The sequence below is a fragment of the Pleurodeles waltl genome, chromosome 7 (assembly GCF_031143425.1).
Source record: "Pleurodeles waltl isolate 20211129_DDA chromosome 7, aPleWal1.hap1.20221129, whole genome shotgun sequence".
NCBI lineage: Eukaryota > Metazoa > Chordata > Amphibia > Caudata > Salamandridae > Pleurodeles > Pleurodeles waltl.
In genome coordinates, this window is record NC_090446.1 from 606,276,943 (window position 1) to 606,301,198 (window position 24,256).

At 41.9% G+C, this 24,256-nt stretch overlaps 1 protein-coding gene across 15 annotated transcripts in view; it reads left to right on the top strand.

The window, feature by feature from the left end:
- The window catches only part of UIMC1 (ubiquitin interaction motif containing 1), a 380,703-nt gene that overhangs the window by 32,712 nt on the left and 323,735 nt on the right, over positions 1-24,256 (top strand). The window contains exon 1 of one of the 15 annotated variants that reach the window (XM_069244538.1): positions 5,167-5,198. The exons of 13 other annotated variants lie outside the window; for them this stretch is intronic. The gene's annotated coding sequence lies outside the window, so the exon portion shown is untranslated. Of the gene's footprint in view, positions 1-5,166; positions 5,199-15,720; positions 15,839-24,256 lie in introns of those variants that run through there. One more of the 15 variants, XM_069244539.1, reaches the window with a different exon arrangement.

Genomic DNA, 24,256 nt, shown 5'->3' on the forward strand with positions numbered 1-24,256 from the left:
GAAGAACATACTTCCTCGTGTCAAGCCTATAAACTACGTGTTGTATCTCTATGGTGACTTGGTGGGTAACACGCAAATGCAAAAGTAGAAGAACAGCATTTCAGTTAGTGGAATAGTACAAATTGAAAATCAGATATGAGTACCTCTCCCAGGGGCTCGCTAAAGCCCCATATGGCAACATACAGGTGGGCGTACCTTGTAGTTAAACACTGCAGAGATGGCATCAAAACAAATATTGAGCAATGGATTGATCGTTTGGAAAAACTGTATAATTACCCCACCTCCAGCCCTCATTGGTGCTTGTCACTTACCTCAGCAAGAGTGGCCGGCCCAGTCAGATTACCTACTGTTACATATTGTGGGTTAAGGGCCCCGCCAGAACTTAAAAAGCCAAACTGGTGTGCTGTACTGTGGCTTCACCCCCTAGCTTGCACCCTGGAATAGTCTGAACTAAAGGCATAATTAAAGTGGGATTTTGGTGGCCAGAGGTATATGTTGGAATGGTTTTAAGTCTGTGAATTGAAATGCTGGCAGGAGTTTGAAAGTTCTGAGGCTGCCACTGTGTCACTTGGTTTATCCTCAAATGCCAAGAGAGAGAGTTGGATTTTACATAATGGGCCCCATATGTAAAGATAATGAGCCAAAGTTTGTAAAAGTATTCTTTGATCATTTCTCAAATCGGCCTGAGTTGGCTGGAGTTGTCAGCACAAGTGCCGATGTAGTATTAGATATGGTAACAAAAGTATTCAGTAAGAAAGGACCAGCAGCTCTGCTGTTGAGCAACTGTTTGAGTGCAGTTCAGTTCAGGTCATGTTTGTTGCAAAAATGATTGAAATTCTTAGGAGTTGTTCAACTTACTATCCCAGTGAGTTTAAAAGATTCAACAGTATGTTTAAGGATGTTATCCAGTTGGCTGTTTGTTGAAATTTTGAGTAGGAACAGTAATTGCAAAATATGTTTGGTTACAGGATAACTGAAAATGTATGTGCTGGCTACAGTCCGTTCAGGTTAATGATAGGATGTACTCAATTGACTGAGGAGATGCAGAGTTGATGAAATCTTTCAAGTTAGTTAACTGGATTCAAAGCCTTGGTAAGAGCAAGATGAATGAAGCAAAGCAATGTTATAAAAAGTACGAGGATGGTAGAATTGGTGTAAGGAATCATGATAGGACAGTGGATCAAGAGAAAGAGGAGTGGAAAGACTATGAAGGATGAATTGAAGTTCTCAGAGCCAGCAAGAGTAGTTGAGGTTTTATGCAATACAGTAGGGGGTGAAATAGTAAAGTGTCAATAACTGTAATGAAAAGGATGTTGTATGGGTGAACAGAGCAAGAGTCAAAGTAATCCTGTGAGAGGGAGATGATGGAGTAAAGGTGGATACATTTGAAGGGGTTTCCGAGAAAAAGGTTCATGAAAATGGGGAGGCTGTAGTAAAGGAAGGGTGTGATCACCATCAGAATGTAGGTGAGTTACTGAATCGAAACTCAAGAGACTGCCTCAAGAATAAAACAAGAATGAATATGTCATCAGCTTTTGCACCTTTGGGCAAGTGTAATGAAAATTAGGTTATTTCATATCTCCCAAAAAGAATGGTGAAGCAAGCATCAAAATACAGTTATTATATTGGCGGTTGATTATCTTTGCTTGAAATTATAAATGCCTTATTTAATGACTAATTTATATTTGCTCCTAGGATTTATTTGTATTTTTTATTTTACAAAGAGGGATTTGTAACATGTTTTTGTACGTTTAGGAGAATTTATGTTGCACTCTTTTAAGTGTTGTTGTTATGTCGAATTTTGTGAGTAGAATATGTTACAGGAGTTCTGGAATTTCAGGTGGTTTGTTGCTGTTCAGACGTGGTCCTGATCCTCCACTTGGGGGGGTTCTAGGAATAAGTACTTGAAGACCTTCGAGTTGGTGTGCTTTTGTTCGTTTAATGTGTACTTACTCATAACCTATTCCATTGTTTAGCTTTTGGGTTTGTGAGTTTAAGTCCACATTATATCTTAAATTGTGATGAACTGTGCAACCGGCCTCTCTTCATAAAATGCTCATATAACCATGGTAGGTGCTCGACGAGAAAGATGTTTTATGGTAGCCTCTTTTTACATCTCTTGTTGATTTGCTATCTTGTGAATTATGGGTTGTTTCCAGAGAGACAAGATTTAAAAAAAATCAAATACCCCGACCTGCTGTAGATATATTACTGCCTTATGATACTGATTACAAACATAAGGAAGTTCTAGAGCCACTGCATAGGAGGACTTTGAGGATAATCTAAGCCCTTGAAACTGATATTTGTTTTAGGAATATGCACTGCAGATTTTGCAATTTTTATTTTTCCATATTTTGGTTGTATCTTAGGCCCCATTCACATTATGCAGTTTAATCTCCTTGCCCTTTCTCTGCCCTTTCAGCAGCAAATTTGGGGATATTGAGTGTTTTGAAATTGGTGAAAGCGATCATCGCTTTGGGTGTCATCCAGGTGAGGCCCAAAGCGTTTGTGTGGTAACTTAGCTGTCCATTCCAGCACTTCTGGTAGCTCAGTCTCTATGCTCCATTGCTTTCTCTCACTGAAATTTGTTTCTTTCCTCCACAGACTCCCTCCACCCTAACACTCTTGTTTACCAGACTCCTCCTAGCTCTGCTTACCCCTACCACCCTCCAGTACCAGCATGTTTTTGTTTTAATTAAGCAGTTCACTGGTCCCGTTCTAACTCAGAATATTGTGTGATTTCAGGTAAAAAATTGGGTAGATTGGTTATGATAACAACACAACACTTTGCATTTTTTATGTAGATATGTTGTGAATAGTGGTAAAAGCATATACATTTTATGTGCTGAACCCCCAAAATAATTACACTTGGTGGCATTGTTTCTCTCCTATGTTACAGTCACAGTAGCTCCTCTGAGTATCCATTTCAAACACACACTTCAGTAACTGCTGCCCATTTGCCTTCAGATGTGATTCTAGAATTACAGCAAACATGGATGTGGCACCCCGTTCATTTTTAAATTGTCTCACTTGTTTTCTTTAAACTCTGATGCTGGCTTATTCCCAGAGGTATTGCTCCACAGTTTGAAGTTTGCTAACGATACAGTTTTCTGTACCATGATTTGCACAGACCAGTCAATATAGTGTTCCTGGAAGAACCTTTTCATGGCTGAGTATACAGTATGTAAATGCTGTAATGAAGGATGAGTTAGGCTGTGTAGTGAGTGATCATCAATTCAAGAGCCCTGTATGTGTATCCTGGATCCTGAGTACATGGCATCTTGTTAGCAAACACAACCATTGTTTTCCTATGACTTCTCACAACTTCCATGAATCTATAAAATAACTTTGTTGCTTGGAGGAGATAGCTTGTTCGGAATAGCATGTAAGTTGTCTTCGTTTGTGTTTTTGTTAGGCCTAAAACCTAGCATTTGGTGGTGTTGATCAGATTCTGGGTGCCAAAGTCTGTTTCTTGGTTATTCTGGCTTTCTTAGCCTTGTACAATTAGTTTTTTTTTGTTTCTTCATGGATTTCTATTAGAATGTTTACAGGATGGTCCCTTGATCATTTACTTCTGCCAGCTGACCACGTTTCCTGCTTTTGGGTAGTTGGCCTACTTTATATGTGGGTCTGAATCTCTAGTTATGTTTCACTCTCATTTCTTGGTAGTTTTACATGTGATTATTCTTGGTTATTATTAGTGCTGTTTCTTTCTGCCCATGTGCTGTAGGAGTGTAGATTGGCATGGGCCCTTGGTGGCTGACCTCTGCCATAGGGATAGCTCTTCTGTTCTGGATTAGTGGCGCTTGCTGCTTTGCTGCTAATGTCTTTACATTATTGTTGCTGTTATATACACGAGGCATATATAAGGTGCCACCATTACATACCATGTTACATTGTGTGTGTATGTATATGTGTGCTGATGAAAGGTTTGCTGGTACTGCATTTTTTGTAGCTCTAGGCTACGTACAGGGTTGTGGAATTCCTATAGCCCAACACCCCGAACATATTTCTTGGGGCCAAGGACAACGAGTTGTCATTTATTTTGTCCTTGGGACAAGTAGGCCCAATCCCCTGCAGCACAAACCCTTTGACTACCAGTTTCCAGGGAAGGGAACTGCCTTCATTTGAGGTAATATTTGTGCCCATATGTTAATGCTGTTCAGACTTGTATTTATGGTTCAGTAATGATAAGCCTTTACTGTTAGGGTGAGCACTCTAAATAAACGTTGTAAGGGCACTAGTGGCCAGTGAAAAAATGTGTACACACAGCATTTGAAAGGTTTAACAATATGAGGCTATGTTTCATGCTCCCAGAATGCTTTCTGATTAGATTCAAATGTTTGCAGAAGCGTGTAAGCAAGATTGATGATTCTTTGCTTTCAAAATAAAATGTTCCGAAACAAAATATGGAAGTAGGAAAAAAACGTTTTGATAAATTACTGTGAACATTTTAGGTACTATTTCTTTGTAACGTCATTTAGTAAATTGCATTGATGTATGCTAGTATTTCCAAAAAACAGGAATACATAGGAAACATGAAAATAAGCAAGCGCAGGCAAAGCCAACTGATCCAACACTGGTGGTCAGTCTTTTGGTTTTGCCAATGTCTGTCTTATTTTGACATGGCTTTTGTAACACTTTATTGTGGGAGCTGCCAGGCCCTCACCATTAAAACAAATACTGGCAAAAAGCAAAAAAAAAAAAATGGTTAAAAAAAAGCACACATTGCCACAGTAGTTCCCGGCACTGAACAAAACGACTTTGTTTGCCAATATGGTTTGTGTGGAAGAGCAGAATGTTGTCAATCACAATAAAGCCAGCCGTCAGATGGATAGTAAGAGAAATAGGATTTTAATAAAAACAAAATGTCTTGGTCAACACAAGACCAAATTAGGGGCCCAATTCCTAAAGAAGTCACAAAAGTATGTCTTTGCATTAGTGGCTTTCATGAATTCACAAGAATTTACGGAAGTAGGCAAGGAACTCGTACTCATAGAAGCGAGTAAATATGCATGTGTATATTTGCTCAGGCGAAAGTCTATTGAGTGTTTACAAGTTCCCTTTCCCTCCACCCACTTTTTTTCCCCAAACCTAGAAGAACTTCTACTTCTTCCCTTTTCAGGAGTACATTTCCAACCTTGCTCGGCATGGAAAAAGATTAGAGAAGAGCTGGTGAAAATTCTTGAAACATACAAGTTAGTAGGTTTGCACAGACTCCGAGGCATTCCAGTCTTGTAACTATTGTTTACTGCTTCCTTCAGCTCCAGTATGTAGATCTGCAGAAAGGTGGCATAGTAAGGAAATTGCTATAGTAGGGCTTGAAATTGCTGGTTTTCACGTTCTTCTATAGTATAAGCCCTTCTGCCATAATTTGTCACCGCAAATGGCACCAAAGGGACAGTTAGATTATTGTACAGGACAAGTAGATTTATAAAGCAACCTGTCCCATGGACAAGTAAATATTTTATTAAATTCCACACCCCTGTATCTTTAGCTGTCTGCTGGCAAGACCTAGTATTTTAAATGTATAACATATACTTTGAGGCAGCCACTTGCTTATGAATGGATGACTCTATTGTCTCTCGTTTTCTTGTTCCATAATAAATGGCTTTACTCCCTATGCTTTTATTGGACATGTCCTGCGAAATGTTGGTCTCACAGTATTCTGGTTGGATAAGCTGTATCATCCCACTGCTGAAGTTGGGTACTATTTTTTAATGTTGCGTGTTTCTATGGCATGTGACTTTTAGCATTCAATAGTTGTCAACCAATCTCTTCCTTGGTCTCTCTGTGCTCGTATATCAGTCTCCTCATGATGGTGCCAAACCATTGCCTCATTTCACTGCCTCTGTGCTCGAGGAGCTGGGATAGCCTGAAGAGGTATAATTGGAAAGGGTCGAATCTCACCTTTCCAGTGGTAGCTTTCCCCTACTGGATCTCTGCTTGGGGATCGCCAAGCAAAGGCTCCCAATGTCCTAGGTTTGATTTGTTCCTGTTGCATCACTAGGCTCAGCCACACAAGTGGGGCAGCATTTTTATCCGTACAGATGGGGCACTGCTGGGTGGTAGGAGTGTTATGGATTCCTGTGGATTCCGGAAGTTTCCTTAAAAGAAATGTAAGAAAAATGAGTGATTTCAGGCAAAGTTTGAGGTTTGCATGGCATTGTGGGTAAAGAAAATCTAACGAGTTCCACACAAGTCATGCCATCCTGAATTCCCCTATGTGTCTAGTTTTAAAAAATGTATAGGTTTGCTAGGTTTCTCTAGGTGCCAGCTGAGCTAGGGTCCAAAATCTACAGCTACCCACATTGGAAAAAGAGGATCAGTTTTTGGTGGAAAAAATTTGATGCATCCGTGTTGCGTTTTGAGCCGTTTTCTGTCACTGACACTAGGCCTACCCACACAAGGGAGGTACCATTTTTATTGGGCAGCTTGAGGGAGCATAGAAAAGTAGAACATTTGTTAGCACCCATTGGATTTCGCTGCCTTTGTGTCTTTCAAATATAAGCCAGTGTACAAGAAAGAATAAATTTTGAAAAATACCCTCCAAATCATATGCTAGCAAGGGTATCACTGCTCCTAAATTCTATATCTTGTGCACATTTCAGAAATACATGTTTCATTGATACCCATGTTTCACTCTGCCTGTGTCTCTATAAGAATTGATATATACTCAGTACTCTATCAAAAAAACATTGTGCAATGCAGCTCAGTTATTTTCTCTGGGTACATGGGGTTCACAGAGAACCTACCTTATATATCCAAACAACCAGAAGGGTCTATTGCTTTTGTCAATCTGCCATACTGACAAAACATTACAGATGAAAATGTTAATCCAAATGCCTTTTTCCCCCCGCTCATTTTCAATATTTCTTTATTTCAACAGTTATTTTTGTTGGGAAAACACTGTGAGGGATTTACGCATAGGACCCTGTGGCTGAAGTCAGAATTTTGGCTACTTTTTAGAAATCTATAGTTTTTCACATTGGTTTCCACAACAAACTGAGAGTAGGTTGAGAGCACAAAAAGTAGGGAAAATAGGCTACCTCTTAGAAAAATGCCAAAAACTCTGGTACGAAATTAGTTTTTTTTTTTTTTTATTCAATTCTGCATGTTCCTGAAAGCTGGGAAGATATGATGACTGAGTACAGCAAACTGTTTATTGATGCAATTTTTATGGGGAAAAAACACGAGGCACTCTTATCTGGAGGACCTTATCCCTAATTTTCTTTAAAAAAAACAAAAAAACAAAAAAAAAAAAACAGTTTGCTATATTTTGCCTCTGTTCCCTCTAGGGCAGGGGAATCCACAAACCCTGGGCACCTTTAGATTCCCCAGGATGTTGAGAAAAAAGGACACAGATTTGCCCTGTTTATCGTATGCAGACAAAATGTTATGGAGGCCAAAGAGCAAACTACCCAAATAGAAAAAGGCTTAGCACTGGTGAGGAAACTACATAGCTGTGAAGGGGTTAACTGCTTAAACAGTCAACTCTTTGAGCTGTCCCTCTGGCAGGATACAAGATAGTTTCACAGCAGCAACAGAGTGCTAAGGCCATGGTACTAGAATCTTTGTTTATTCAGTGTGCTTTAAATAGAGGACTTTATGAAAACAGATAAAATACATAATAATGTTACATTGAGGAAGGAAATCAAGAGTCTGCTGCCGAAATTGAGTCTTCCACATAAAAGCTGCTGCAAAATGTCGAGATGTATGTGCTTGTTATTATTACATATTTCGTTTTTCTTCATGTAGACTTTGTTCAGTTAATCCTTGTAATAAATGTGGTTCTCAAGGTTATAAGAAACACAGTATTTCCTAAAGGCAAAATCTAGCTTAATAACTGGGTTTATGGATGTGCTTTAATTGTACCAAATAAACTAGGCGCCTATGCTGTCTAGTCTGTTGCTGTTGAAAGGTGGTTATTGTAAACAGTAGCATAAAATGTATTCTAGTTTAATTTACAAGCTATCAACTTATTTTTTAAATAAACTTATATGAAAGATAATGAATAGGAGTATTAATGCTACTTAAACTGTTGAACTAAATGGCGGAGGACTGTACAAGTTAACGCTTTTTTACCATCTTTGAGAGACTGCACGACGTCCCTCTTTTTTTAATTATGTGTATCCGTGATGCGCAAAATTGGAATCGTAAGGCAAATTGCGTTTGAACTTTTGAAACTGCTGTTTTATGGTTTGCAACTTTGGTGTGGAAAAAAAAAAATCCTTATAAATATCCATTAAGCACGTAAATCCGTTACACGTGTGTTTAGTTTTCTCCAGTGCAAAAACCAAGACGCATTATGCAGAGATCAAATCATTATAATACATTTAGGTTAAGTGATTTGTTACTCGTTTGTCATTTATAAAAGGGAACAGAAATGAGCTCACTTGTGGTATACTGTTTAAGAGGGCCAGTTGCTGCTTTGATATGGCGAATAAAACCTGTTCGTGCAATAACTCTGTTCCGTTCTTATATGAACTATTTTTGGGCCTGCCCTGTAACAACACTACAGTACAGGAAATAAGATGGCTGATTTAGGGTATATAATTGATATCCACGTGTGCTTCAGGGTTCAGACTGTTTGTTCACTGATGATGGTTTCTATTATACAGGGAGTGCAGAATTATTAGGCAAGTTGTATTTTTGAGGATTAATTTTATTATTAAACAACAACCATGTTCTCAATGAACCCAAAAAACTCATTAATATCAAAGCTGAATATTTTTGGAAGTAGTTTTTAGTTTGTTTTTAGTTTTAGCTATGTTAGGGGGATATCTGTGTGTGCAGGTGACTATTACTGTGCATAATTATTAGGCAACTTAAAAAAAAAATATATACCCATTTCAATTATTTATTATTACCAGTGAAACCAATATAACATCTCAACATTCACAAATATACATTTCTGACATTCAAAAACAAAACAAAAACAAATCAGTGACCAATATAGCCACCTTTCTTTGCAAGGACACTCAAAAGCCTGCCATCCATGGATTCTGTCAGTGTTTTGATCTGTTCACCATCAACATTGCGTGCAGCAGCAACCACAGCCTCCCAGACACTGTTCAGAGAGGTGTACTGTTTTCCCTCCTTGTAAATCTCACATTTGATGATGGACCACAGGTTCTCAATGGGGTTCAGATCAGGTGAACAAGGAGGCCATGTCATTAGATTTCCTTCTTTTATACCCTTTCTTGCCAGCCACGCTGTGGAGTACTTGGACGCGTGTGATGGAGCATTGTCCTGCATGAAAATCATGTTTTTCTTGAAGGATGCAGACTTCTTCCTGTACCACTGCTTGAAAAAGGTGTCTTCCAGGAACTGGCAGTAGGACTGGGAGTTGAGCTTGACTCCATCCTCAACCCGAAAAGGCCCCACAAGCTCATCTTTGATGATACCAGCCCAAACCAGTACTCCACCTCCACCTTGCTGGCGTCTGAGTCGGACTGGAGCTCTCTGCCCTTTACCAATCCAGCCACGGGCCCATCCATCTGGCCCATCAAGACCCACTCTCATTTCATCAGTCCATAAAACCTTAGAAAAATCAGTCTTGAGATATTTATTGGCCCAGTCTTGACGTTTCAGCTTGTGTGTCTTGTTCAGTGGTGGTCGTCTTTCAGCCTTTCTTACCTTGGCCATGTCTCTGAGTATTGCACACCTTGTGCTTTTGGGCACTCCAGTGATGTTGCAGCTCTGAAATATGGCCAAACTGGTGGCAAGTGGCATCGTGGCAGCTGCACGCTTGACTTTTCTCAGTTCATGGGCAGTTATTTTGCGCCTTGGTTTTTCCACACGCTTCTTGCGACCCTGTTGACTATTTTGAATGAAACGCTTGATTGTTCGATGATCACGCTTCAGAAGCTTTGCAATTTTAAGAGTGCTGCATCCCTCTGCAAGATATCTCACTATTTTTGACTTTTCGGAGCCTGTCAAGTCCTTCTTTTGACCCATTTTGCCAAAGGAAAGGAAGTTGCCTAATAATTATGCACACCTGATATAGGGTGTTGATGTCATTAGACCACACCCCTTCTCATTTCAGAGATGCACATCACCTAATATGCTTAATTGGTAGTAGGCTTTCGAGCCTATACAGCTTGGAGTAAGACAACATGCATAAAGAGGATGATGTGGTCAAAATACTCATTTGCCTAATAATTCTGCACTCCCTGTATATAGAATCTCACGAATGAACGAAAAATAAATGATATTGTGTTATTGCTGTGTCTTTCCTAGAACATTTTTAAATCATACGACTGTGCCTTAAAAATGTATCAAATTATAGGGAGGTATTTTTTTTCTTGCCTTGTTTATTTGCATAAGACACCTCTCCGCTAGGAATTTATGCTTTTTTTTTTTTGCACACCAGGGAGTTGCAGAGGTGCTTCTACTTTTAGGGCACAGTAAGATCTCAGATTGGGTGCACTTACCTAAGTGTGGCATCATATATGTATTATGCCGGTGTTAAGGGACCGCAAAAAAGCTCAATATTCCCAACTACCCAAGCACAACATAGCCAGCACCTGCTTCATAGGGAGTGCACTGTACATAGTTGCTCGGCTTCTTGATTTTCTGTCCAAAACCATACGTTAGTTATGTCACTGGTTCACAGGAATCTGAATTGATTCTTCACTTTGGAACTAATTAGCTTTGTAGGTCTTTTGGTTATTATGTATTTTGTAGATGAGTGGTTCCATACATTCCGCAAATGATAGCAGTGATAGAGGGCAGCCTTGTTTAGTCCCACGAGACAAACTGATAATATTTGGTGATAGCAGCCCATTAATCCAGAGTTTATTCTTTGCTGTCTGATAATTGCAAATATAATTTTTCTCAACATGAATCCCCTGACTACCTTGTCTTACAATGTTGATGTTAGTATCTATTCTATTCTGTTGAATGATTTTTCAGCATCTAGATTCAGGAGTCAAATGCAAATGTGATTGTTCAGCTCTGTCTATCAAATCTACTGCCAGACGTTTATATATGATATGTTTATGTATATAGCTCAAAAGTAGCCAGAAGGCAGCGGAGTGCTGTACATGGTTAATAGGAGAGACATTATAGGTTGTGGACGATTAACGCATTGTGATATAGGGCTCTTTAAAGAGATGAGTCCTGTTATTCCAAGTCTGCCTGCATTTAACAAATTCAGATTAAAAGCAAGATATTAATTAATGAATGTCAAATTAGATGCAGGTGTGCTGTAAATTTTCGCAGTGAATATTTTTAGATCTATTGCTAACAACGCTATTGGGCAATAAGAATTTCAGGATGCAGGTCACAACGTGATTGTTGAGTAAATCATTGATTGCATTATGGAACCAGACAGAGAAAAGCAATTAAAAACCTTTGGCTACTGGGCCACCAGTTAGTTATGAAAAGTTTTTATAGAACGATAAAGTAAATCCATCTGGGCTTGGGACCCACTTGCCAGCCAGACTACCGACAGCTGCCATTAAATGTTTAGATCCTTTAGTTGTTGCAACAGTTCTTAATAAATTGAAGCAAACGGGAAATCAGTCGGGTATTGAGTAGCCAGATCGTTATCTACATCCAAGGATGTATACTAGGTCTCATAAAAGGTTTTGACATTTTTTGTATTGTCTTCTGTCCATAAGAAAGCATCTATCTGCTTTTTTCTTACCTTTCAGAAGCTTCATTTTACTGTCCGTTTTATTATTAGATTTTGGGCAAGTTTCCCTGAATTTTTTCACAGCCTTAAAAGTTGTGGTTGACTATTCGGACGTGTGTTTTTTTTTTTTTTTCAATTAAAATATCTGAGCCAAAAGCTCCTTTTTTCCTTGTGTTTTTTTTTCCCAGCCGCACAAAGGTCACCATATGGGAAATCAATTAATTCCTAATCACCACCTGGGCTCTATCCCGTGCGGCATCTCAATTAACTTTGTTCTCTGCAGTTTTTTCAGAAGTAATGTTCCAGTGTTTCTTTGATAAATAGTTTGTCAATTGCCGCATGAAAGGCAATTTTATTCAGTTGCCAGGACAATTTTGTTACAGGCATCTGAGATAAGTTTGAGTAGCAATGTGACGGGTGAGTTGTCTGACAAAAACCTTCAAACCATTGACCACATCAATCACCAAAGTGGTCAAAGCAGAGTTTCATAAAAAAAAAAACCTATTCTTGATTAAGATTTGTACATATTAGTATAGACCGTACAGTTTTTCACAGTGGGATGTCATCTTTGTTACAGATCTGTGTGATTTAGGCCCTCTGTGCCCTGGAGTAAAGAAGCGAGGGTAGACTGGGCCGAATACCTATTTGTGGAACCATGCATTAAAGGATCAAAAGTTAAATTAAAATCTTCCACTATCAGGTTACCCACAATAAAATCAGGCAGAGCTATCAAAACGTTAGTGTAGAATTTAACTTTGTTCTCACTTGGAGCATACATTGAAAAAACTAAAATCTCTCATACTCTTTCTGAACTCTATAACTAATCACATAATAATTTTCACTGGGGTACCCCATTCAAACTCCTTGCAAGTTGTGCCCCTTGCTTTTGACTGTGAGTCCTAAACCAGCTGCGCAATACAAATCCTGTGAAAATTGCTGTGTGCTCTGCGTGTGATGATAGTGGGTAGCTTGATGTCACAACACAGAACAGTAAAGTAGTACAAATAGTTAAATCTACCAATGCAAAATAGTTAATTCCCCAACCGAATTTAACTGTAAAGTAGAGAAACTGTAAAACAGCAGTAGTGATCTAACATCATTAAATGTGGATATGCAGCTCCTTGTCCCTCCATGAGACCACCACAACACTCACAGCCCTGTAACAGCCAAGTAAAGAAGTGAATTATCTTTGTTAACTATAGTAAAACCATTGTCGTTTAACATAACCTGAAGATACCTGCTGGACAGAAAAGCTCAAAACCTCACACCTCTGGCAGTACAAATAAATTGCTTTATTGAACTGCAACATTGTGGCCTGAACTCTTAAGTATTAGTTGTCATTAGAGGAACCCTGAAGGGATTTTTTTCCTCAAGTCATCTTCTCTATCTCAGCATTGCTGGCCGCGCTGTACTGGTACTTTGCATTCCCAATTCAAGTGTTAGAGTAAAAAGATAAACCTGGAGAAGACTGGCCTTTTATCATAGTTGCCCAACTGAAGCATTATCTTAGATTCCTCCATTCTTCTCATCACTCGAGCTTTGCCATTTCTTTTTTTCTTTTATTGCATTTTTCTATTACTCAACTTACAAAGTAAGCTAGGTCCAGCTTTATAGAATGGTGCCATAACAGAAGGTATAGCAGGGAGTGTGAAATCGCTATTTTATAAACTAAAAATGAGACCATTAATTGACATTTCCCAGGATTAACATAGCAGTCCTCTCTTGAATTTGTAAATACCACCCCCAAGCACAAGGAAATCATGCCCCATGTTCTGGTGTTCCCTCCTTGTTCCACATACCCCATGTACTCCCACCTCAGCTAATCTGGTTTCTCAATTCTCTTACTAATATATACGTTGAAGGGACCCCCACATGTCATATGGTCTTGCCACTTTCAGTTGCAGGTATCTACAGCCTTCTGCAGCGGTATGGCACTTAGTCACATCTAGTAACCATAACTTAACTCTGGGACTTGAGGTGTGTAGTGAGGACAAGGCCACCCTGCACTTAGCGAACATGATCCTTATCACCTCCAATTATTACAATGGAGCTAAGATGTCTTGGACGTATCCTAGGCGTGTAATTAACGTGACCCTTAAATATACTCCATATCTCGAATATGACACCAATGACAATCATCAGTATGACCGTATCATGGGGAATTACAATGCATTATGTATGAAGTAGACATGTGGGACTTGGCATCTGCGACAGTCCGGACTGCCCATGGAGGCTGTGTATGTGACAGTGGTGTATGATACACCTGATGTATGTATTTGAAGTGTAGCAGTTTATCTCTGCAGTTGGCGGATACCAACATTGTCTACATAAAGCATTACATTTCCACCCTGATATTGCACTGCCTCCCAGATACCCAACCCCTTGTTTTCCCACATGGCATTTGCCATTTTGAATTTGGTCACACACAGTCTTTTATCCAGAAAACTGATCATCTGTGTAAGTGGCACACATGAGACACAATTATATTTTTTGTGGCAAAGGTGGGACTTGTCATGTCTCTGCGTTTATTGAAAGTAGTCATGGATACTTGCTGCATTTGTTCCCATTAAACAGGATATCTTCCACCTTACATACAGCGGTGAGAATACCGTCTTTATTTGAAAAAGCAGACCTCATCAGGGCTTCTGAAGTCATTTTTTTAAAAAATTTGGTAGCAGGGAAAGCACGGTTGGTTCAGTCTAATACTATATCACAGTCTTCATTGGCCTGCAGGATGTGGAAATACAATTGCTGGGCAGCTCCTAAAAAGACAACATTCATTATAAGTTAGTTTATTCCTCATATGTGTGTATTATTGCTTAGCCTCCTGTTCTCTTTATTGTTGTTTATATTCCAACTTTCCTACTCAGTCTATTAACTCATCATGAAAATGTGGCTGCTTTGCCAGTTAATTCTCAGCTTGATCCGTCCTAGTTTAAGTTTTTTGCTGGGAGGCAGCCAGGCACATTAAGGGCCTCATTATGAAAAGCTGACTGGCAAACTCCCACGGCGGATGCCACCTTCATACCAGTGGTGTCCCTCCCAAGCATATTACATTGTTCCCGCCGGGCTGACCGGCGGGAACCTTGTAATACGTATTCCCACCATACTGACTGGCGGGAACAACGCTACAATATTGGTCTGCTGAGCTAAGTTGTAATCCGCACAGTGACACCAAGTTCAGCACCGCCATGAGTAAGTACAACTCAGACCACTGTCAACCCGATGTTCCTGTGTGGGGATGGGGGGTGACCAGTTGTAATGTTGTGGTCAGACCGCCTGAAGTGCAGCAGTCTGACCGTTACAGCGAGTGTAGCGATCTTCTGACCACCACACCTGTAATGAGGTCCTAAGTAATTTGTAAAGTCATGGTGCATAAAGTAAATATCACCCTACTTGAGAGCTCTTGCAGGTCTGCAGCTGGCAATTGGACATTTGTGGTCTGCCCCACTGAGGTGATATAATCAACTGTTAATTTCTTATCAGACTTTGCAATCGTTAGAAAATTATTGATGGAGTTATTGATAGGAAACTGCAAAACCAATTCCTGCGCCCCTATACTTGTAGCTTTCTTGCCCCTACACTGATTGCACCCTCATGGGACGAGTGAACAAAAGTTCTTGGAGTTCTTTTCCTTAGCCCCATGAATGACCTTATCCCAGATCTTAAGTCGCATTTCACGCTCTTCCGGGTCAATTCTTTATATTCACTTCGCTACTTAATAAATGTACAATCCACTGTTGCACTTTCATGGCAACTCACCAGCGATAACCCCTTTTTCAACCCCCATTCGTGGTCAAACCAGTTGCCAGTATGATTAATAACATTTGTATACCCCACACTCTTGGAGGTCATCATGAAGGGTATAATATCTGCAATGATTTGCTCAAATAGAACCAATATACTTTTATCATGGGATTCTTCATCCCCTATCGTTATCATCTCCTCAACATTAGCCTAAGTTTAATTCCTCAAATCCTGCACATAATACCTACATTTTTCAGTATTCCACCTAACCGCGCTCATCAGATCACTTCCCTTTGGTGCTTTTACAGGAGTATGCACTTCCAGTAAGGCCCAATGGAAGAGGGCTACAACAAATTGGTTACGGTCACTATCTGTACAACATACAACCCTCTAGGATCTGTTCCTCGAGAGCATCCGAAACAAGTTGACCTCTGCCTTTTCTCTCTCGGGGTAAGTAAACATTCACAATGTCCACAGCCATTCCCTTTTGACGCGTTCCACCCAGTCTGATGTGCACTGTATTACAAGCAATGCAATTGGGGATGATAAAAAAAAAAAGTTAATGCCAAGTTTAAAGAACCGTGCCCTAATGTAACGAAGCCAGGGAAAGGTTACTGATCTGTTGAGATGCAATTACACAACTAGTGCCTCTTGGTAATGGGTCAGGTCTTGTGTTGTCCACAATGTACACCAATGGAGCAGAGGCCTCAGAGCTGATAAATGGTCGATTTGTTTAAGGTTTAAGTCAAAGAACATTGGAACCAAAGGTGTTGAAACAGGTAATCCTAGTATAGCTCTCATAAAATTATTTTCTTGCAATGCTACTTGTTACAGATTAGTTGTTCCCCACAGCTCGGTCCCATATAAGGCGGCAGCCTGAGACTTATATTTATAAACCTCAAGCATAGGGGATACAACTTTTACTCTTGTGTACTGATATTTATCCCAGGTCACTAGGGAACTGTGGACGAGTGGTATTTTTGCTTTATTCACTTGGGGGACCCAGGATAACTTAGAGTCCAACAACATGCTTAAATAATTTTTTTTAAATGGACACGTTCACGTTTTTGCCCTTGGATCATCAGGTTCCTCTCGAGCAATTTGTGGGTTCGAGCAATCAAATATTTGGTCTTTTTTTATGTTAATTTCTAGCCCTTTTAGCATGAAATATTAATTACATTTCCCTAATAAAGTTTGCAAGCCCCTTGGGGTCTGGGACATCAAGATGGTATCATCTACAAAAAGGAGTGTGGGGACAGGGTTCCCGCAAAATGTCAGGGCGTCATGAACACACTGTTTAAGTTGATCAACTACATCAATTATATATAGTGAGAATAGGGTTTGGTGCAAGCACACACCCCGGTCTCACTTCCCTATTAATGGGGATAGCACCTGTTAGTTTGCCGTTCGGGCCCCACCGATCCTTTGCATAGTTGCTCTCATGCAACCTAATACTTGGAGTAAAAGATTTTTCTTAGTGAGGCCCACAAAGTGCCGCTAGGGACCAGGTTAAAGGCAGCACGTAAATCAACGAATGCAATGTAGAGATGACTTCCCTTCTATTTAGTGCATTTCCACATGACACATAAGAGCCTGAAAACCTGGTCGATTGTGCTGGTTCTCGGCCTACAGCCTACTTGATAAGCTGTTAAATTATTGCCTTCTTCCATCCGGTCATTCTGTTCTATTTAGTAGCTGCCTGGAATACATTTTTTGCAGCGCATCTATCAAATTAATCGGCCTATAGTTTCCAGGCTCTTGCCTGGATCCTTTTTTTGTGAGTCGGGATAATTTCCGCCCATTTCCATGTTTCGGGGACAGATCCCCCTAATGCCACTACATTACTAATTAGATTTGTGTATGGAGCCCATACATCAGTGTTGTGCCTGAATAGATTCCCCCGGGTTCTTATCCAGACCTGGGGCTTTACCCGATGTAATGGTCTCCATGGCCACCACTGTCTCTTCCAGGCTAAAGCAGATTTCCATTGTTAGAGCCTTTGTTGATTGCTCCCTGGGGCAAATAGAGTGTTGAGAGTGCAGCAGAGGTTCGGAATCGAGATCAATAAAGTGGCAAATCCCTGTACCAGAATCTAAATAGTGTTCAGTATGGGATACCTCCTCTTCACTTCCATGGGCAACTACCCTCCAAAAGGCTACTGTGTCTTTGTTTGGCTGCACAGAGAAGATCAGCCCAGTTCTGTTCTTCCCAGTTTTTCTCTGCGTTGGCCAAAACTTTTTTATAATAGCCCTTGCCTCCCTTACTACCATCGGATTTTAAGGCTTTGAGTAATGCTTTTTCCCCCCTCTTTGCATTCTCTTGTGTTCCAAGGATTAAGCCGCCTAAGGCTATTTTCACTCTGGTCTGGCCTTTGTTGTACTGGTTTAGTAAGGTAGCGTCTTAATTTTGAGTCTAGGGATTGATAGCTATCGAAGATTGGTATATCGCTGTATCTTTTATTGACACATGGATTCAGTAAGTCTGCAAACACATTATATTTGTTCACCATGTCCCACCAAATTGCTCATTACTGAAGGCCATTTTACTGCCCTATGATTGTTATTAACAGTAGGTTGAAATCCTACCCTACCCCTCCCCATACAACTTGGTTCTGGAAAACACCGTTTCAATTCTATGCATAACGGGAAGTGATCACTTTCCCGTCTATTGTCTATTTTAAATGTTACTATCCTATCCCATGTTATTGTGCTATGCCTCATATATTCAAGTCTTGAACAAACTCTGGCTGTTTGGAATGTATCCAGATTAGGACTGCCTTTGCCAATTATACCATTGCAGGCCCTTAATCCATATTTCATGGTGAAATGCACGAGTTACAAAGTCGGAGCCTTGCAGGGAACTGTCAGTTCAGTAGACAAATGGGGGATACCTCATGTCATGTTTTCATTCTCCACCAATTGCTCTAGGCCATTTATGTGTTCATAGTTACAATTAAAGTCTCCCCCTATTAATATTGTTTCAATTGAGGTGGGATATTCTTTAGTGTGTCATCTAAAATTTCTACTACACTTGACTCCGAATTTAGTGTTCTTGGTCTTATGTAGATGTTAAAAAGGTAAAATAAAGTCTTATTTCTGACGGATACAACTACCTGTGGATTCCCCACCTTATGAATTCTCCCAATGCGCCAGCATTCAACAGGAAGCTCTTCACGTCGACAAGGACGTCACAATTGCACGGCTCTGCACCCGACTCCATCGGATGTCATTGTGGCAATAAGAAGTCCTTGCCGGTGTGCTGACGTCCGTTCCCTTTTTTCCGCACCTTTGAAGCCAAGGTTTTTTTCCTGGCTCTCGAACAGCTACAGTTTCGAAGAATGTTCTTGTTGTACTAGTTACAATGTCTCCACCAAAGAAATCCGGTTTTAAGCCTTGTCATGAGTGTGGGGGTCGAATGTCAGTCACAGATCCTCATGAGGGTTGCTTGTGGTGCCTAAGCTCGGACCACAACGTGGAGGGCTGCGTGTCCTGCCAGCGGATGAACCCAAAGGCCTTAAAAAAGAGAGAGGCTAAGCTCTTCTTGACAAAAGCTAAGAGGGGGCACAAAGGTCATTGAAGATCTAAGGCGTGGGACTCTTCCTCACATAAGGCCTCAAGATCTCATAAGAAACGACGCTGGCACGATTCTTGACGTTCTTCCAGAGATCGGTCTCGGTCCCCTCCGAGATGATGGCGTACGGCGTGGGAGGTCAGTCCAACGATCACTCGCCAGCCTCAGAGTCCACAGGCTTCTCCGTGTTATAAGGAACTCTGCTTAATTCTTGGAACTTCCGTTACCAGCATCGGAGGTGTAGACAAACATCTTGACTGAGGTGTTGCATCCTTCCTCTACGTCTGCTGAGCCCCTACTCCCTTTTAATGATGCCCTTACTGAGCCTATTTGACACATTTTGAGGAAACCTGCCACGACTCCAGTGGTTTCCAGGACTGTGGCTAGGAGGTACAAAGTTGCTTCTGGGGATTCTCAATTTTTGTCTCAACATCCAACTCCTGAGAGCTTGGTGGTTCAAGCGTCTTGCTCTGCCCAATCTGCACCTGGTTCGTTTCCTGCTATTCCATCGGATAGGGAGTCTAAAAGGATGGAGCAAGCAGCCAAGAAAGGTTTCTCCTCATGCAGTATGGCCTTTAAGTCGGTCAATGCTACCTGTGTGCTGGGGAGGTATGTTCATGCCCTGATGGACACGGCAAGAGCTGTGGTGCCGAGATTGCCTCCGGATGTGCAGGAGCAGTTTGATGAGCTCCTTTTGGACATTCAAGTGGCGGGCAAGCAGATTATCCAGTTGGGTTTTGATACTGCTGATTCAGCTGCCAGCGCAATGGCCACTTCAGTGGTGACCAGGAGGCATGTGTGACTATTGTCTTCTGGCTTTTCCACAGATGTTCAAACAACTTTGGTGGACCGTCTGTTTGATGGTGAGAAGTTGTTTGGGTCCAAGGCCGACTCTGCTTTGGAACGTTTTAAAGACAGCAGGGCTACTGCAAGATCCTTGGGACTACAGACTTCAGTGTCCACATCGTTTAGGACTTTTTGGAGGTTCAGGAGGTTTGCCTGTGGGTCTTCTTTTCGTGGAAGGCCATAGTCCAGCATGCAGTAGCCTGCCAACCCTCTCTATAGGTCTTTTAGCGGACGGGGAGGGTTAGAACACGAGGAGCCACCCAGCAGCCTCCTGCATCATCCTCTTCCTCTTGGGGAACCCAACAAGGAAAGCAGCCCTTGTTCTCTGTAGGGGGCAGGCTATTTCATTTTCTCCACGAGTGGGAGTTAGTCACATCTGACTCTTGGGTGCTAAATCTTGTGGGGAAAGGTTATGCCCTTCCTTTTCAGGAGTTCCCCCTTCCATCCCTCCTAGTCATTCGTTTTGCTCGGAAGATCATCTCCTCTTGCTTCAGCAGGAAGTGCAAGTCCTTTTGTTAAAGGGTGCAGTGGAGTTGGTTCCAGAGCAGGAAAGGGTTCAGGGGTGCTATTCAAGATATTTTCTGATCCCCAAGAAGAATGGTCGATTGAGGCCTATCCTGGACCTGAGGATTTTGAATTGGTTCCTCAAACAAGAGAAATTCCAAATGCTGACTCTAGCATAGGTGCTTCTGCCGTTGATCAAGGAAGACTGGATGGTGTCTGTCGACTTGCAGGATACTTATTTACATATCCCCATTCTGAAGTCGCACAGGACGTATCTCTAGTTCATGATAGGGTCACAACACTACCAGTTTGCGGTCCTTCTTTTTGATCTTACTTCCGCACCTCAAGTCTTCACAAAGGTGATGGCGGTGGTTACAGCGGACCTCAGAAGGGAGGGAGTATCTGCATTCCCTTACCTGGACGATTGGCTGATAAAAGCCAAGTCCCCAGAGTTTGTGCTGCATCACGTGCAAATGATAACACAGCTGTTGTTCAACCTGGGTTTTACGGTAAACATGCCCAATTCTCACCTGAAGTCCTGTCAGCGCCTCCTGCCTCCGTAGAGGCAGTACTGGAGACAACATTGAGTCGGGCCTATCCTCTGCCTCAGCAGATTCAGGACGTTCAGGCGTTGATTCCAATGTTTCAAAAGGGAGCGGCTGTTCCGGTCCTACGTCTGCTCGGTCTGTTCGCTTCTTGCATTCTGTTGGTCACTCATGCACGTTGGCACATGAGGGCTCTCCAGTGGTGCCTCCGCAAGCAGTGGTTTCATCACTGAGGGGATCTCAAGGAGTTGATAACGATCTTCAGATACACTGCAGCGGATCTACGATGGTGCGCTGTGGACGGCAACCTTTCCCAAGGAAGGCCGTCTTGTCTCCCACCTCCGGTGGCCACGGTCATAACGGATGCTCCACTCTAGGGTGGGTGGGGAGCTCATCTGGGGGATCTGGAGATCAAAGGTCGTTGGTGTCCAGTAGAACAGATGTTTCACATCAATCTGTTGGAATTATGGGCAATATGTCTGTCTCTCAAGGCCTTTCTCCCGTTCCTTCACGGTCTGTCAATTCAAGTCTTGACGGACAACACTACCATGATGTGGTACATCAACAAGTAGGGTCATATCTTCTCTGCAAAGAGGCTCTGCGGCTCTGGTCCTAGGCACAGAACCATCGGATTTGCGTAGAGGAAAACCATCTGGCCGGAGTTCTCAACGTACGTGCGGACAGTCTCAGTCGGCATTTCTCGGCCGATCACGAGTGGCGTCTCCACCCAGACCTGGTTCTTCACATCTTCCGGATGTGGGGATTTCCACACATAGACCTGTTTGCCACGCAAGAGAACGCGCACTGCCTGTCATTCTATAGCCTGCAGTATCCGGTGCAGGGAGCGTTGGGGGGCGCGTTTCAGATGTCTTTGTGCGACAAGTTGGTTTACCCGTTCTCCCCTTGATTCCTTGGGTTCTGAGAAAAATTCACCAAGATGGTGCTCAGGTCATTTTAATAGCCCCAGATTGGCCAAGAAGGGTGTGGGTCACTGACCTTCAACTCTTACGGTGCCCTCCGCTCAGTCTCCCTCTCAGGGCAGGCCTCCTCTCGCAGTCGCAGGGACAGGTTATACACCCCCACCTCCAGAGCCTGCACCTACATGCCTGGAGATTGAACATGGCAATCTGAGTTCCTTTTCTCTCCTGCCAGAAGTGGTGGATGTTATCTTATCGGCCAGGTGACACTCCACCAAGACTGTCTGTGCTAACAGATCGGCACAATTTGTTGCTTGGTGTGCAGAGAACCAAATTGATCCATTAATGACCCATTTGTCTGATATTTGCTTTTTTCCCTTTCCTTGGCACAGAAGGGATGTGCAGTTGCGACTGTGAAGGGTTATTTATCGGCACTGTCGGTTTTTCTGTGCCTTCCTTATCAGCCTTCCTTATTTAGGTCTCCTATAGTTATGAGGTTCTTGAAAGGGCTGACTAACAAGTTTCCTCCCACTCCGTTTCTCATACCTCAGTGGGATTTGAATTTGGTTCCTGCTTTTTTAATGGGTTCACTGTTTGAGCCTATGCATTCTTGCCTTTGAGACGTTTGGTTTTGAAAACAGTTTTCCTGACAGCTATCCCGTCTGCTAGGCATGTGAGTGAGCTCCACACTCTTAGTGTGAAACCTCCTTTTACATCCTTTAATGCTGACAAGGTGGTGCTGAGAACCAGGGCGGCTTTCCTCCCTAAGGTTGTCACTCCATTTCATATGGGGCAATCTGTAACACTCTCATCCTTTTACCCTCCTCCCCATCCTTCAAAGGAGGAAGAAAGATTCATCGCCTAGATCCAAGAAGGGCTTTGAGTTTTTACATTGAAAGGACAAAAGACTTTCATATTGATGACCAACTCTTCGTTGAATATGTGGGCAAGATGAAGGGCAAAGCCGTCCACAAGCGAACCCTTTCCAGGTGGGTCATTCTTTGCACAAAGATTTGTTATTCACTGGCAAAGAAGGTTCCTCCTGAAGGTATTAGGGCCCATTACACCAGGGCTAAGTCTTCCACTTCGACCTTGGCTAGAGGTGTCCCAGTTGCTGAAATTTGTAAGGCCGCAACATTATTGCTTAGACTCTGAAGTATGAGCTACACCCTGAGTTTCAGTACTTAGATTAATTACAAGGCATAGGCAGAGAAAAAACACAAACCGTTCTAAGAAAGCGAACCGGTTATCTTATCTAGAAGAAGCTGTGGTTACAAAAAAACACCAAGCACACAAGGGGCTTGGATGCTGTGTCACAGGGCAACAACGTAGCTGACCAGGCAGCTAAACATGCTGGGTAGATGGCTAATACCATATGTACCGTGCAGAAAATTGATGTCCCCTTCAGAACATCAGCAGCATACGACCTTCAGGACTTACAAGAAACGGCTCCTCCTGAAGAAAAGGATGTTTGGGAACTGAGAGGTTGTCGTATAGATATGGAAAAACTAGTGATACCCCAGAGACTGTTCAATTTAGCATTAACACAATTACACTTACCAACACGTGTTCCTAAAAAGACTTTGTTAGACATCATATCAGCAGACTGATTTGTTCCAGACATTCCGAAACTAATTGAGTTTTTTTTTTATACATCAATGTCTTGTATGTGAACAATAAAGCTCATCCATACCACCAGCATTACCACCATTTTCAATACCTAGGGCAGAGGGTAATTTCCAAGAATTACATATTGACTTTGTACATATGGTCAACAGATGTAACACTATGAGGTACATGATAGTGGTAGTTTTTTCCTTTCTCTAGGTAGATAGAAGCAGACCTATGCAAAGCTGCGGATACAAAAAGCAGCGCTAATTCATTCTAAAAGAAGTAGTACCAAGATGGGGGATTCCCAAAGCCATTTGCTCGGACAGTGCCTCATCCTTTGTTAATAAGACCTTTGAATGCATTACCTGAATGCTGGGAATACAGCACACCCTTGACTGTGCCAGTCACCCTCAAAGTAATGGGATAGTGAAACGCCTGAATGGCTCCCTAAAAGATAAAATAAGGAAGATATCAGTAATACTGAACAGAAATTGGCTATATTGTTTGCCCCAGGCATTATTCACCCTTAGGAGTGCTCTCTTCTCTGACCATCACCTAACGCCACACCAGATTGTCATAGGCAGAACAGTGGCAATGGAAGACGTGCCACATAGGAAAAATATGGATGCACATAAAAGTGTTAATGCGGTATGACAAGAAATATCAGCGTATGTCTGCCCTAACACGTGATGTCAAGGTTTTTTCTAAACAGGCTCACCTATAACAAGCGAGCTCCACCGCGCCACCTGTGTTACCACGACAACAACTTGCCCCAGGCTCCCATGTGTTTGTCAAGAATTTAGTTTGACAGTGGAGTGATCCACACTTCTTGGGACCCTACACAGTCGGTCAGACTACTGCGATAGCCTTAAAGG